Source organism: Spermophilus citellus, assembly GCF_964194105.1.
Source record: "Spermophilus citellus genome assembly, chromosome: 13".
In the NCBI taxonomy this organism is placed as follows: domain Eukaryota; kingdom Metazoa; phylum Chordata; class Mammalia; order Rodentia; family Sciuridae; genus Spermophilus; species Spermophilus citellus.
The window spans coordinates 74573470-74589856 of record NC_138193.1 but is presented as its reverse complement, the minus strand read 5'-3'; the positions used below and the strand labels follow the sequence as shown (position 1 = coordinate 74589856).

The 16387-nt window shown below is 37.2% G+C and overlaps 1 protein-coding gene and 1 pseudogene across 13 annotated transcripts in view; one reads left to right on the top strand and one right to left on the bottom strand.

Annotated features, from left to right (window-relative positions):
- Nucleotides 1-16387, bottom strand: part of NRXN1 (neurexin 1) — a gene marked incomplete at its 3' end in the record, with an annotated part of 1087855 nt that overhangs the window by 900038 nt on the left and 171430 nt on the right. The gene's annotated exons all lie outside the window — the stretch shown is intronic.
- LOC308633008 (large ribosomal subunit protein eL6-like) lies at nt 3813-4663 on the top strand (annotated as a pseudogene). Its single transcript has one exon. The product of its transcript is annotated as a large ribosomal subunit protein eL6-like (transcript).

Sequence of the window (16387 nt, the reverse complement as noted above, 5' to 3'; positions counted from 1 at the left end):
TTGCCTCAGTGCAGTTTTTCACATTTACAATTTATGTTCCAGCATCAAACAGTGGTGACAAGCTGTGTATGGGGGTGGGAGGGGGGTCGGGGTACAGGAGATCCACAGAGCCAACTAAAATAAAAATTCCATTGATTTAGCCAGAAATTCCATACATATTTTCAGATCCACAAGTGACCTCTACATGCAAATACCAGGTTATTTTTCACTTTTTTCTTTTTCTTTCTTTCTTTTTTTTTTTCTTTAAACAGCATCAGTGAATTCAGTGGTCTTACTGAATTCTCTGCAACTGAAGCTGTCACAGATATGTCTTGAATCTGTATTCTCAAAATGTCAGGCAGGCAGCTCAAAAGAAGGAATGCTCTCCACGCAAATCAATTTGCTAACTCAAATCCATCTATGGCACAAGCCTGTTAATGACTCCCAGGTTTGCAAAGCAAGGAATTTTTTGTTTCCTTCTTGCTTTTAAAATGTGAATCCTGTGGTATGTTCAGCTCATGCTATTGTATGTCTTTAAATTTATCTTAATATCTCTAAGAAATATTTGTAACCTTTAAAAACCCACATAAATTTTCAGAAATATGCTGGGGATAGATCTGATACCCTAGAAACCATTCTTAAGAAATATCATAGGTCAAGAGGAAAAAAAAAAGTTAAAACAGTATCTTCCAGCAGCAATTATGCCACTGAATTCTACAATTTTTTTTTCTATTTTAGCAACAATTCAAGACAAAGCAACAATTCAGGACAAAAATATATGATTCTCACTATAGGGGAAGAAAAATATTTTTCCCCTATACTTCCTTAGGTACACACAAGTGGTCTCCGTTGCAAAATACACTTAAAAAAAAAGAAAAAGGATACAATTTATTTAATAGAAATATCACATGACAAGGGAGCCTCCCTAAGAAAATCAGACCCAAAGAAACAGATTTAAAGGTGTATTACCTACTTTTGATGAAGCAATGGATACTCATGAAGAAGATGGATAAAAAAAAGGTCTGAAGCAGTGGTAATAAACTGCATGAAACTTAGCAAAGACTGTTCATTCAGATTCTTCTTTCTGACCTTTGTCAAAGAGAATCTGATCCTCCAGGCACAGAGTACCATTTACATGAAGGTCTTTTGATCTGCTTCCGGGTAGAAGGGCAAGGGATGTTCAGAGAGTAACCTATCTGCTTCTACAGATCTCAAATTCATTTTAAAATACGTTGGAGTAACATCCCCTGAACCCCATCAGCTCACTTTAATTAATACATCAGGAACCTGGGGGTGAGAGCCATCCATTCATGTCACCAGGGAACTAGGTTAAAAAAAAAAAAAACAAAACTGTAACTGAACATCAGGTCTGACTCCAAGAAACAAGGCTCCACATTGCAGGTACTGATGACATTGGTCTTCCTAATCCTTTACCCCTGGGAAAGCCATTCTTCCATTGGTCTCCAGTCAGCTCATACACATGTCCCTAGACAGGCTGGCTGCGGTGTGGGTGGTTCCTCTCTACTGCTTTGCCTTGCCTCCGTGAGCAAGTGGTTGGCCTGCTTTGTCCCTGTTAATTTTAGAAGTGGGAGACAGTTTGAAGAATAGTAAGGGGTGGCAAGCTTTGAAATAAAAAAAAAAAAAACCTCAAGGAAAAACATTGTGGAATTTCCTATTCGCATTCCAGAAAGGACCCGTGGATCAGGACTGGAAAATTTTATTTTGTTTCTCTTTTCTATTAGGTCTCTGAGACATTCAAGTGACTAGGATGATGCCTCAGAGAGCAAACCCAGTCAGATTGTCTCTGCAGGCCTCAGAAGTACAACAGTCGTCTATCCCAGGGCACACTCCTAAAGGGCGCAAAGCAGGGTAGGCAGCAGGAGAACTGGCAGCTTTAAGCAACACGAAGTAACTGCCATCCTGGGATGTAAAGGAAGGGAGGCAAAGGGGGTACTATTGAAGTCGATCCAAAACTGAGGAACAAACTCATCTGAACAAAAATAAATTCCTGGTGGTTTCCACATGCAGCGCTAAGTCTGTCCAAACTGTCTGAACTCATTGTGCTACTCAGGACTGAAATATTTTTCCTTCCAATTACTTTATAAGTTTCTTCAAACCCAGCTCAAACCTCTCATTTCCAGCCTCTCCCAAACACTCTTGCCTGTGTATCCTGAACTTCCCATAACAGGGAATTTAATTTTACACTTGATCAAGAAGGTTAAGTAAACTTCAGATAACTCTGTGCCTGACTCTAGGCCCCTGACCTGTTTTTAGAGCATGACTTTAGAAAACTTGACACTGTAAATTCTTTCTCTTTTCCTTTGAGATGTAAATTTTTCCCATACTCTTGTCAATTTTATAATCCAAGAATGTCTTCCCAAGGTCCTGGGAGCCATCCGTTTAAAACAGAATCATTAAGAAAGATATTGCTCCCATCTCCCAGTCTCAGTGGGAGGTTAGGACCTAACTTCTGGAGCTTCACTGAGCAAACACAGATGGCCTCTTTCTCCTCCCAGCTATCAGGCTCTCTCCTGCATTAAAGTCTTGGCATAGTTAAATAGAATCTCTTCTGCACATTGACATTGTCTTTACCTCTATTGCAATGATCTTGACAACAGTCTTCCTTGAGACTTGACTTGTTCAGTATCATTTCTCTCTGGCATGTCATCTTATAGATATTTCCTTAGTGCTAATTTTTCTTGGTCTAAAATCCTGGAAATACTTTCATTGAATGATCTGGTCTTTCTGAAAATTTCTTGATCAAGGTATTCCATTTCCTCCTCTGTTTTCTACTCTGCCTTCCTGAAAACATGCGCGCGCGTGCGCGCACACACACACACACACACACACACGTTTTTACTATATGTCTGAGTTCTCATTTTTTTCGAAAATATATATTTAGACCTCCTGACTAATGCTTTTAACAGGCACTAAGTAGCTAAGAAGCAGTCCTTCCTTGGTAGCCATATGACTTCCCTTCTCTGGATCTCAGCAAACAGCTAAATAATCCAGGAGAAGGATGTGCACAGTAGTCACCTCCAGTCACAAAGGACTCGGGATTCTTCTCCAGGTCACTTGTCTCTCCTAAATTAAAGATGCCTCTTTAATCCAAGGAACATTTGAGAAGACACTTCATCTTCATGCTTAAAAGGCCATTTATTATTCAATGAGCAAATTAGTTCACATTCTTTTTATTAATCATTGGTAAGGAATAAACCAGATTCTTTTTACCCACACATTTGAGTTGTGAAAAATCCTGGAAGAGGGCATCTATAAAAGGCATCTAAAATGAAATAGACCAAAAACACTCTTGAAAACAGATTTTGTTTTCTTGAAAGACAGCAACTTTCCTACTCAGTGAATCTTACTTTGAAAATGAAACCTTTGGAATGTGATTGCTTGGAATATTCCTATGGCTTTCCCTCTAAAAGTGGCTATTGTTATTTATGAGAGACTAGAGCAGGGATAGTTACCTTTTTTAATATTCTCACAATCTTTCTAAATCCTAGGGTCCTGAATTTAAAGTGAATAAGAAGGAACCACTCTTGTATATCAACTTTATGAAACACAAAGACAATCAGACTATGGTTTTCCAAGATAAAAATACATGCAATAAAAAGCAATATGTTGCTGAGCATGGTGCCACTTTCCTGTAATCCTAGCAACTCAGGAGGCTGAGGCTGAGGCTGAGGATTGCAAATTCAAAGCCAGCCTCAGCAACTTTTAGTGAGACTTAACAATTCAGCAAAACCCCATCTTAAAGTAAAAAAAAAAAAATAATAAAAAAAAATAAAAAGAGGGCTTGGACTTAGTTATCTTTCTCATCTTGCAAGATGGCAGGGGGAAAGGCTGAGAAGCCAGACACTAAAAAGAAATCTGGAGCCAAGAAGGCAGATGCTGTTGACAAGGTTAAAAAGGAAGACCCTACAAATAAGAAACCCAAGAAAGGAAAGCCCCATTGCAGCCAAAACTCCGTCCTGGTTAGAGGAATTGGCAGGTCTGCTATGTATTCCCGAAAGGCCACATACAAGAGGAAGTACTCAGGTGCTAAATCGAAGGTTGAGAAAAAGAAGGAGGAGGTTCTTGCTACTGTTACAAAACCAGTCAGTGGTGACAAGAATGGTGGTACCAGGGTCCTTAAGCTTTGCAAAATGCCTAGATAACTACCCGACTGAAGTTGTGTGAAGAAAGCCGTTTAGTCTCGCAAAGAAACCCTTCAGTCAGCATTTGAGAAAGCTGAGAGCCAGCATCACTCCTGGGACTATCCTGATCATCCTCACTGGGTGCCACAGAGGCAAGAGAGTGGTTTTCCTGAAGCAGCTGAGCAGTGGCTTGCTATTTGTGACAGGACCTCCTTCCCTCAATCAAGTTCCTCTGCTTAGACCACATGAGAAATTTGTTATCACCACCTCCAGAAAGATTGATATCAACAACATGAAAACCCCCAAACACCTCAATTCTGCTTCCTTCAAGAAGAAGGTTGAGGAAGGCCCAACACCGCCAAGGTGAAATCTTCAGCACAGAGAAAGAGAAATTCAAGATCACAGAGCAGCTCAAGGTTGATCAGAAAGCTGTGGACTACAACATTTTACCCAAAATCAAATCTATTGCTCAACTCCAGGGCTACCTGTGATCCGTTTTTGTTCTAATAAATGGAATTTATACTCACAAATTGTTGTTCTAAATTTCTTACCAAGAACCTAATTAAATAACTGATACATTAAAAAAAAAAGAGGGCTGGGGATAAGGCTCAGTGGCTAAACACCACTGGATTCAATCTCCAGTACCAAAAAAAAAAAAAAAAAAAAAAAAAGTAGTAGGAGGGACACTGAGTAAATCTGTTTTCAGGGTACATTTCTAGTTGTTAATTGGCTCAGTTGCCAAGACAAAATGTGAGATGAGATGATCATCGTATCATAAGAACTCTTAAGAGAAACAAAACATAAAATTGATAAACAATAACTATTTTATTTAACTGTCTTAAAATTTTTATATTCTGTTGTTTTATTATTTTTATTAATCCTCGAATTAAGTGTTTCATCCAGAATGCAATTAGCATTCTCTGGGAAATTGCTCCCTGATCCTATCCACTAAGTTGCCAAGTTTATACTTTGAAACTCATCTCCACTTACTCTTATACATCAGGGGATATACCTCACTCAAGATGACCAATGTGATTTTCAGAGAATTTGCAATTGACTGAGGCTCATCAGCTTAAAATAATGTGACATAATTTCTAAAAAATGAAACATCAAGCAGATGTAAGAGACATGCACATAAACCCAAAAGGAGAGACTAAGAGGGAAGGGCATAAGAACATGGCTACCCAGAATTCTCCTCTGCTTTCTATTGTCGTCTTTGAGCCTTTGTGAGTATCCTTGATTTCTCTGAGATACACCTGTCTTCTCATAATTCACACTTTTTTTTTCCTGATGGGAAACTGGGTGAATTATTTTCTGTAATTCGAAAGCAAAGAGACATGAATACACTCCTAACTATGTCTTTGTATTATTGGCAGGAATACCAGAAAATACTTCAAAGGATTTAAAGGTCTTTTCAGTCATAGAAAACGGAGGGAGAGGCTTGGACCGTGATGGTGCAGCAGGCAAGGAACCCAGGTGGAAGGGCAGATGGCTGTGGCAAGAAGGAGAGAAAATGGGCCAAGTTCTTGGTACCCATGGGGTATAGAGATGGAAAGTAAATGGAATACTGGCCAGAAGAGACAACTGGCCCCACAGGATTGGACTGGGCAAAAGGCACTAGTCCTTCACATGGTAGCTTCACAATGTGACAGCTGCAACATTTCCTAAAGAATTCTAGGATATGACACACAGAGGGAATCTCCCCCTTCCCCTCATGAGCAAAGAAGGCAAGAGGAAAGCAACATTAAGCAAGAACGAAAATGACTGAGCTGTTGAGAGTCCTAAACATTCTTGCTTCATTTTCTTTGGTTGTTACATTAAAATAGACAATAAAAATATAATTTTGATGATTGAAATATATTGCTCAGACCAATGAAGGGTCATATTTCTGCCACTTCTTTGATCGTCAAAAAGACTTAATTCTCCTTCAAAGTCTTTCAAATTAAAATATTTTGAATTGTTTCTTTGTTTAAGGGGGGAAATGGTTACATTTGCCTTTCAGAAAAATCTTTGATTTTAAAAAAACCTCAAGGAATCAAATTTAATTTCTCAATCACGTATGAATTCTACCTATATTACTCTTTGCTTCATATTTTGTCTGAATCTTTTGTCTGAATATCACCTTACATCAATTGGAATAAACACGTTAGTCATTGTTTTATCTGAAATACTGTCCTTTCCTCTGTCCATTGGACAAGGATATCATAAGGCCTTTTGAAATCTGTGCTAAAAAGGAAATAACTGTTAATCCTAAATCACCTCCCAGAAAGGCAAACCCATTAGTCTGACTTGGTTTACTCGTAGTAAACCCACATGATTCACTGTTAGTTTGCATCATTGACAACCATCTATACCCAGGAAGATGCTGTGACACGACAAGTGGTTCTTCTTAGAATAAATAGGATCATATTCTTTGCTGTTTGAGGCCTTCTATGTGTGTTGATTATTGGCACAAAGGAACTTTTAGACACACTATATGCTCACATTTCTTCAACCTGGATTAATCAAAACAACTGTACCTTAGGATATCACTGAGGACTTTATAATGGAAATCTCCATGAAACATGGTATAGCTGCTTAGAGAAAGAGAATCCTTCAGATCCATGTTCTCCAACAGCTTTCTCTATCATTTTAAATAGGTCACTTAAGTTCTCTGTATCAGTGCCACACATTTCATTTAGGCTGTGTTCTACTTATGAATCTGCAAAGTAGCGTATGATTTATAAGAGGAGATGATACTAGCAGTTACATGTCAGAAACCATGTACACTGACATATCATTCTTAAGTCATGTCTTAGCTTTATGCAAGGAAATGGATCAGAGAAAAACAGCTAGAAGGGAATGCCTACATTCAAATGACTAGAATTCTAGACTTACAGTGGGGTGGGGGGGAGGATATACATATTTACACCTGTGATAGATGTCTAATTTTCGCAGCAACTAAGTATATCACTTACTGGATAAATTGCTCAAAAAGGTTCTCTATATACTTTGTTATAAACACACACAGGCATCCTAATCTGTATTTGTCACTGTTATTTTCTTTAATATGTAAGTCAATTATAGCAAGCTTTAAATAGAACAGCATAATGAGAAAATATTCTCATAATTAAAGAGAAGAGTACAGGAACTTCCTGCCAACATAAACTGTTAATTTTGAGACATGCACTCTATAGACTTTTTCCAATTTCTCTTTTCTTCAGACTTTAAGTTTTCCCAAAATTATGCCTTTAATTAAATTTTCCCATTGAGTACAATTTTCTTACTTTAAACAACGACTACATTTTGAATCTGAAACGTCTGCAAAATCCTCATTGACAAAAGACAAGATTGAGATTAGTTCCATTTTCAGGAAATTGTGCCATCAGCACAGCAGATAACAGCAATAGATGTTTCCCTTTCTCCTACTCTTAAGGGGCCTGGGATATCATTATTGGTACAGTTATGAAAATTGTTACTATATTCACATTTTAATATTGTCATTTATTACAGCCCTATATTAGTGTTCAAAAGAGGGGCGGGGGGTACAATGCCACACACTTTCTTTCCTACCAGAAGTTAAAATGTATTTGACTGAAAATACAGAACATAACTTCTATATTAATGCATCTTCCTGTTCCATATTCAAATGATAAAATTCACAGAGCAGCACAAGGAAAAAAATGCAATGGAAACCTACCATCAGAAATAGAGTGTATTCTTCCAGCTTTGCACTGCAGTAGAGCACACCGAGAAGCACATTCTGAATAGCAATAGCCTAACTTCAAGCTGTATTGTCTTACATATTTCAAACCACACTTCATGTGAAAGAACAGACTGGTTATTTCCAAGATGTCTCACTGAAAACTTATTATAGTTCCAGGAAAATGAGACTTGGTGCAGTGGCAGAATAGCCAAAGGCCTTTTGCTTTTCTGACTACTATTCAAATCTTACTTGGCCCAACTTGACAGTCATTCTTTCTGAGGACATTAAGAGGCTTCTGTAAGTGGTGTGATACCTGCAGTTTTCTTCCACTTGGGATTCTGCTCTACAGCTAATGCAGACACAAGGGACAGGAAAATATAACATTTTTACAACTATAAAAGTATTTTATTTAGTTTCCCAACTACTATGCAGTGTGGGATCACATCCAGGAGTGAAAGAGCAACGAGGTAGGAAAGTTTTTAAAAGACAGATTATAGGTTCTTCCCTCTACAGATTTGAGCTGAGTATGTCTGAGTTTGGGGCCAGGAAACCTTTGTTTTGAAAACGGTCACCAAATTAAATTTTTTAATCTTTATTATTTATTTTTATTTATTTATTTATTTATTGGTACTGGGATTGAACACAGACGGGGGTGCATTACCACAGAGCTACATCTCCAGTCCTTTCTATTTTTTGATTTTAAGACAGGGTCACACTAATTTGCAGAAGGCCTTACTGAGCTGTTGAGGCTGGCCTCCAACTTGTGATCCTCCTGCCTCAGCTTCCAGAGTTAGCTTCTGGAGTTTCTGTTCCTAAATTCTTATGTTGGCTGCTCAGTTCCATTTCAAGTGCCCTACCTGGACACACTGGAGTTGAGATTAGAAGATTACTAAAAACTTAGTAGAGTGTGATCTGTGGGAAGAAGAATGGGGTAGTGGCGAAGATACAGTTTAGGATAGAGGAAGGGAATATGTCACTTCATTTAGTCACCCTCCCCCTTTGATTGAAAAGTATCTTTTTTTTAATTAAAAACAAAAAAAGGAGATTCCAAGAAGTTGAATGACTTGAAGTTTTACACAATATTTGTAGCTACAATTGTGGTTCAAATTCAGGCCTCCAAAACCGTGATCTCTCGGATACATCATACTATCTACCTCCTTCAGCAGTAAGGTGATATCTGTAGGTCTAGGTTTAGAATGGCAAAAATGATAAAATTTTCCCAAAACTATGATAACTACATCATTGAATATTGCTCAAAACTGTGAGAAGGTAAACAATTAAATAAAAATATTGGACAAAAGAAAGTAGTTAGAAATAATTCTAAAATAAAACCTATGTATATACAAAACATTTCCTTAACACTTACTAAAGGGAAAGAACTGATATTCACTGGACTATTTTACTATGTCCAGTGGTTAGATTCTCCTTCATGGTATACTTAAAATATATTATTTGATTTAATCTTTAAGATGAGTCTGTAAAAAGATCTTATTAAACTACATTATATATACTGTAAAAATGTGGTTTAGCAAGATTAATTTTTACAAAATTTTATCAAGGAGTCTCAGGACTTAGATGGTCTAACTCCAAAATCCAGTGTTTTATATTATGCTATACTAGATGCATTTTTATTTAAAACATCCATTCAGCAGAGAAATGGAAGACTGGGCATGCACTTGAGCAGCCAGGTAGAGTTCAGCACATGGATGTGCACAAGAATTTACTGTTTACTTAATGTTTGGTTTATTTAAATGTCCTTAATGATCCCAAATCTCCCTTCTCCTTCACTCTGCAATGATGTTTTGCTATTGTTTGAATCCAAAAAGGCACATCAGCACACAATAAGCAACACCAGGGATGGAGTTTTGTTTATTTTTGCTTTTTTAATCTCAGGAAGGCCTGGCATCTAAGACTTCATGCATTAGAGACCACTGTAATTATATTGAGGACAGGTAGTTGTTCTGTATTCCCTCAGGACAGAATGAGAAATGATAAACTTCAAGTCATACTTGTGTTATTTAGATTACTAGAAAGTAATCCTTCCAAGTACTGGGAAGAGTAGTCTGATAACAAGAACTTTTGCAGTCAACTATAGAAGAGGGCCTTGGGGAATTATCTCCTTAAGAAGCCAGGACAGCTTATTATATGACTAGTATTATTCATGCATACCTCTCACTTGAAGGCAAGAGAAAGACTAAGGAACCTGGGCTTCTTTCTGCCTATAAATTTGTACGGTACTTTAAAAACAAATTCAGAAAACATTCAACCCACACATATCTTATTACCTGTTTTTATTTTTTTTCCTCATTTATTCTATCAGAGCAACTCCAAGACAAAATTGAGATAAGAAATAACAAGTTAGGTGAAAAAAAAATAAGTTTTTTTTTCTAGATTTTTAATTCAGAGCAAATCTAATATGTACGTATTGTATTATTTTTCACCCAAATTTTACCTCGAGTCAAATGTATATGAGGACAGGTATCTCTTTTCTGTTATTTAGAAATATGTCTTGTTAGGCAAGGGTCATAACTTGAAGATTCGCAAGGGTGAAATTAGCTAATATTGTGTTTTATACCTCTTCACTTCCCTCTGAGGGTGTTACCGCTCTCTGATATTTCAGAGCAGAGATTTACAAGATAGCTTCCACCACAGTGTCACATTCTCCTGCAGGAATTCCTATGGGCATAACTAGTTTAGATGTAAGAGAGGTTTTGAATCATGAATAATTCCCAGAGAACTAGCCGTAGTGCATCCCCTTCTCCCAATAATTGCTACACCCAGAACTCCAACCACCACAGGGGACAATTGCCCTTTTACACTGCTATCAAGGACCAGCCTTCTATAATTACTTTTAAATCAAGTTGGCTCAACTTTTGCATCAATCTGAATGCTAACACTGACTTTATTCAGAACTGCTGGCTCTCTCAGTTTCTTATGGATTGAATGATACAGAGAACATTTTAATTACCTCCATGTTTTGTTGAGAGATTACTTTGGTAAGTTCACTTCAAAGGTAAAAGTTGAGCCCATGTGCTCTCTCAGTCAATTTTGAGAGGAAAGGAGAGGGAATTTGATATTACTAGTATAAAGTGAGAAGGGAAGAATTTGTAGGAAGGGGGCCTGGTAGAGTGGTCAGTGAAAAAACTCTCGGCATTTATACAGCTAGGAAAGAACTTTGGTGAATAATATGTCTGGCATTATTTTCATGTGGTTGATCTGGGGTATGAAAAATGCCCCGCTCCCCGACTTTATCTTTGTAAAGGAAGATCACTGACGAATTCTCGCTGGTTTACTGATGCATTTATGCAAGTTGATTCTGTTTGGAGAGCTTATAGAGAAAAACAAAGAGGCCATAAATATACAGGTTTTAGAAGTATATATGCAGAGGCTAACATTTCTGAAGAAAAAAAAAAAAGATACACAAAAAGCCATCAATTTCTCTAGGGAATGCTTTATCATTCCCCATGAGTCTGTAATTCTTCAAGGTCTAAGTCAAGGCCTTTTTCTCCAAGAAGCCTTTTCTGATTACCTATCTTTGAGTGATCTTCTTCCATTCTGAACCCCTACCCTCCCTCCCGTTCCCCTGCCTATGACATTTAATTTAGCATGGAATACTATTGTTTCGCAAGTGGCTTAATATAAATAGAGGTAAAGGACAATACAATGGAATTCAGACCAAGGCCTAGCAACCATATTATCCCCTATCTACCATTCCTGAATGATGAGGGTTTATACCACCTGCTGTAACATAATAGGACCAGCTGCAAGGATTTATTTTTTATATACCTGTATATGTGCTTCTAGTTGTTTTGGTTACGGAGTTCATATTCACAAGTTTATTTGAAGGTTGAGTACTTTGTTTTTTGAAAACCCAAGATTAGTGGGGCGGAGCCAGCATGTTTTACCGACACAGATTTTTTGTTGTTGTTCAGAGTAGATTATGACAAACTTTGGAGCCAAATGCTTCATTGTTTGTGGGTAAATCTCAACAGGCTTGTTGAATTAAGCTCTACATACTCATCAATAGGCATTGCCAATAAGGATGAAAATAAAGCAAATTAATATTTTTTAAAACTCTGGGTCTTCAGAAAATCTCTATGAGGCTTTGATGAACAAAACATCAACCAACATAAGAAGCTGCACCATTGTCTCGAGTTTGGGCATAATCATTCTCGAGGACATCTGCGGCTGACTCTTTTTCAAGCCCGGATGGCAGGGATCTGAATCAAATCCAGACTCTTTTGTTGGAAAAGATCTGAATTTCGAGATTTCCATTTAAGCTGAGAAACAGCTTTCTCCATTCAAACACAAGATGCAATTTATTTTACAGTATGAGATTAGTAGCAATGATTGGCTTTGAAATAAAGAAGTCTTGAAGAAAAAACATCACATATAAAAAAGAATAACTTCTAAAAAACAGTAGTTCTTTGCTCAGCCAATAGAGCCACATTGCTTATTTGCAAATCGTTTTATCATTTCAGATATACTATGTAGACTGCATAAGCTCTAACATTTGGTGTCTGAAAACTTCAGGGCTTTAAATTAGAAATCAGGATGGTAGAAACTAAACTCGGATTAAGGGTTTCCTAGATTAAAATACACAATTTTTAATCTAGAATGGAACCCATGGGGCAAAGTTTTAGAGTGATAATGATTTGTTTGGGGGTCTCAGAAAGTTGGTATTGGTGGAGATTCAACTTTTCTGATGAAAATATTGAGCAAAGTTCATGCCCCTCCTTAATAAGAAGTCCACTTTTGATGGATTCATTAACAGCTTGGTCTGTAAATCTTACCTTCACTGATATTTTAAAGCAAATGACATTATTCTTTGATATGTTGAGGCCCTTTTCACCCGATTCTCAGTCAGCATTTCAACCTAAGCGCCTATTTAGGAAGTAAAGAAAAAGAAAGAACATGCTTTCTCTTTTTCTTCCTAAAAATTTGTCTCACATGTGCAGTAACTTGGCTTTGGGGTCCACTAAAGCCTCTCGTCTCTGCAAACAAAACACATTCATGCTGTCTTCCAACAACCCAGTCAACCTCTACTCCTCTGGTTCCCAGACCTTCACAGTTGTGGGGGGCAAGGTAGAAAAGCTACATTTTGAAAGAGAGGGAAAATACCCAAGTGGTAGGTTATTGCCACAGTATACGGCATCATCTAAGTTCAAATAGTGGCTATCTTTAGGGCCAGTGGGAAATTACTGCAAACATGTAAGAAAAAATTAGGACATGATTATTCTATGAAACAGAAGGGGTACAAGAACAAGGGAAGTCACAAAGTTTTTTTTTTTTTATTATCAAGGGGATAATAGAAATATTTAGGTTGAATATAGGTATCTTTTTCTAAATGACAGATAACAAATTAGGAGGGTGCTATGTGGAAGGTGTCAACCAAAGGACTTGCCAGTAATAATGTGGGCAAGATACAGATCACAACGCACACAGCTGCCCATCAAGTGAAAACCTTCAGCCCAAGGAGAAATTACTTCTACCTGTATTTCTACTTTTAATATCCAGAATATCATTTCTCTCGAAAAACTGACATCTACATTTTTTTATGTTTTATTTGCAAATGGACTTATCCACTAAAACTTAGAGATAAATATTTATGGATAAGTACATATATTCCCTTGTAAATACTAATATATCTTCCTCTCTTATGATCTAATTCAGTATGAGAAATTATCTTCATTTTTGTTCTTTCTGAAGTCCTCCTCCATTATACAGCTTTTCCTGGAAGAGGAGTAAGAAGATGATGATGAGTCTCTCAATCAGTCCCTAATTATTTAGTGGTCATGCACAACCTGATCACCATTGTGTTGGTCACTTTGATGATAATAACAACAACAACAAAATGTTTTGAATTTTTTTTAGAACCAGGGATTGAACTCAGGGGCACTCAGACACTGAGCCACATCCTGAGCCCCATTTTGTATTTTATTTAGAGACATTTGAAGTTAGGTAAGTAACAGCAGCTTAGTATTTTTATCCCACTCATGGAAAAGAGGCTAAATATGGTTTTAGAAAAGAGAGGTCATAAGAAGATTCTGTGGCTTGAGGTGGGATCTGAAGACACGCTAAAAAGAAAGGAGTGTTTGGTTGACAAGATGAGAGAGAAAGGTCATAAGGACACAGAAAGGCTTGGATCTGGACATTAAGTAGGGCATGAGGGCACTTGGGAGAGGACACTAACCTCCTCCTGTAGGAAGGAGTCAGTTCGCAGTGAAAAGGCTGGAGGGAAGACCAGACCAAGTTTAGATTTGATGCACAGGCAAATCATTCATTCATTCATTCCACATTTCCTCAGTTTCATGTGCCAGGGCCAAAGACCTGGAGCCCCAGAGCAAGATAGACATATCTGGCCTGAGACCACATGGAGAAGACTCTAAACCTACAAGGCCAGCCAGATGTAGAACTCTATCCAAGTTTGGACTCTGCACATTCCACTTGAAGTAATTACCAAGATTTATCAAACTCTGATTCTCCAAATGAGAAAGGTAAAATTCAAATGGGTCAAGGATGTCACTAAAACCACACAGTTGGCAAGTCTTGAGCTAGAAATAGTATATACTAATTCACATCATACCCCCCATCACTTTATTGTGTTAGAGATTTTCAAGATGCTGCAATTTCTATTATATCTATAACCAGATAAGCATTTACTCCATGGTCTTGGTTTCCACAATCAGAATTATTTGCATCTTTAATTTATTTGTGAATGAAAGCAAAGCATTACAAAGAGGTAATAAAAGGAATGCAGGGTGTGGTTATAGCAGTGATTAATCATAATCCTAAATCCAAGCTGGTTCGAATCAAGCAAGTAGTTTTATTCTACTGTTTTTGACAAAGAAAATAATAAATTGAGGTGGATAATAAATCTATTTCTATATTAGTCATAGGCCTAAATCATAGATTCTATGTTTAGTCAATTGAATATATTATTTCCTTAAGAAATATTCTCAGAAATATTTTAGAATAATATAGTAGGAGTGAGTTACAGGGTCAGAAATATTAAACTTTTAAGGAATTTTTGAGTACTTTTGTGTTGTGGTATCTTACATATATTTGGGTATAGAATGCACTGGATAACAGACATACTCCAATATCCTTTGAAGCTTCTCTTTGGATGCACCCTAAGTTAAGAAGACAGATTTAGCTCAACCATTTAATTTTACAGGTGGGGGCATTTGTCTCAGCATTGTGACTTAAAGTTACAACTGGTGTAGAGAGTCCTGAGTCAGGCAAGAAAATACTGTAGACATCTGTATGTTAATTTCAATTGAATTTCCATTGCAAGATTGGCAATTTAGCTAACAGTCTCTGGGCTTTGGGTTCCTCTTATCTAAAGCAAAATGATCACAGTTATAAATAGCAACTATTTTATTGAGTACCCACCATGTTAGTTGCACACACTTTACATATATTTTTTTTCAGTTGTTACTAACAATATTTGTAGTAGATATAAATCACCTTTTTACAGATGAGAAGACAATTAGCAATGAAAACTTGCCTCATGTATAGTAAAAGAGGATTCAGAATTTGCATCACAATCTTCAAAACCCATGGCTTCCTCCAAGATACACAAAGCCCTCCATGTCATGAATAAGACAGCCTCAACTATCTGTCCTACTTCTAAAAAGCCTCAAAGTGTTATAGAACAAATTGAACATTTTTATAAAAATGGAGCACAATATAAAGCATTAATGAGCGGGATCATGAAGAAGAGGATAGCATTATTTAGGAAGAAGAATCTTTGATATTGAATATATTTGGCAAGACATTTTATAAAGTGGTTTCAAATGACAATATTTTCCTTCTAAGGTATTCAAGGAAAGAACAAGAAGCTAACTTTAAAAAGTAATCTAGTTTCTCAGATGACCTTTCGGAAATGAAATCAAAATGTCTTTATGTCTAAAATAAATAATTACACCACCACAACAATTTCAGGTCTGGATTGCTTCCTGATGTAGCCTCAAATAAAGGTCCTGAAGACACTTCCAAATATGCTAATTGGCTGAGTGGGTTTGTGTGCATGTTAAGCTATACTGAGTATCAGAGCCAATCTGCTTCAGAATCAGCTGAGGCAAACCACACAGCTCAATTGGATTTTAGCAGATTGAAGGACAAGTGCAATTTGTCCCCTCATCGCTCCCCTAGCCTCACCATGTATCAGACGCAACTTTCTCAAACTTAACCTGCAAATGGTCGTACTTTCAGAGAGTTTGGTAACTTCTGATGTAGTGTTTCTCCAAAAACGATCTGTACACAACTTGATGTTTTCTTGACACAGAACTGCAGCTTCCCCTTCCTCCAGCCTCTGCAGCCCCTATTGTTATGCTTGCAAAACAGCATTGTCTTTATTTCTTACCAGCAGGACAATGGCCTGATTTATTATAGAAATCCAAGTCAGACTTATAAAAACTGTATAATCTTACTGATCTATCAAATCCCTTTGAGGTGTAGGGTCTATGTGCAAATAAAAACCTGACAGACCATGATGCACTCTGAGACAAGAGTTGTTTGTGTGTGTGTGTGTGTGTGTGTGTGTTTCTCATTAGCACAAGCATTTTGAAATTCGGCA